This window comes from Populus euphratica, unplaced genomic scaffold, assembly GCF_000495115.2.
Source record: "Populus euphratica unplaced genomic scaffold, PopEup_1.0 scaffold3385.1, whole genome shotgun sequence".
Lineage (NCBI taxonomy): Eukaryota > Viridiplantae > Streptophyta > Magnoliopsida > Malpighiales > Salicaceae > Populus > Populus euphratica.
Genome location: NW_011503145.1, coordinates 4,664 through 4,927, shown reverse-complemented (window position 1 = coordinate 4,927; position 264 = coordinate 4,664).

Below are 264 nucleotides of genomic sequence, written 5' to 3'. Positions count from 1 at the left end.
GATAGGTTTACCCCTAGCCATACACAAACTCTTTTAGACTTAATAGTGTGCTAAATCCCAGGCATGCTAAACTTAGTAGTATGCATGCTAAAAAAATAAGCATATTCTCAGTAGGGACTTGATAGTGTGTAAAGTCTAACCACACAAGGGTTTGGTAATGTGCGAAGCTCCAAGAATGCTAGGTTTGGCGCCAGCCACACCTAGACTCGGGCATGCTAGGCATGGTAGTATGCCTTAGCACGCCCATGTGAATGCACATCCTCA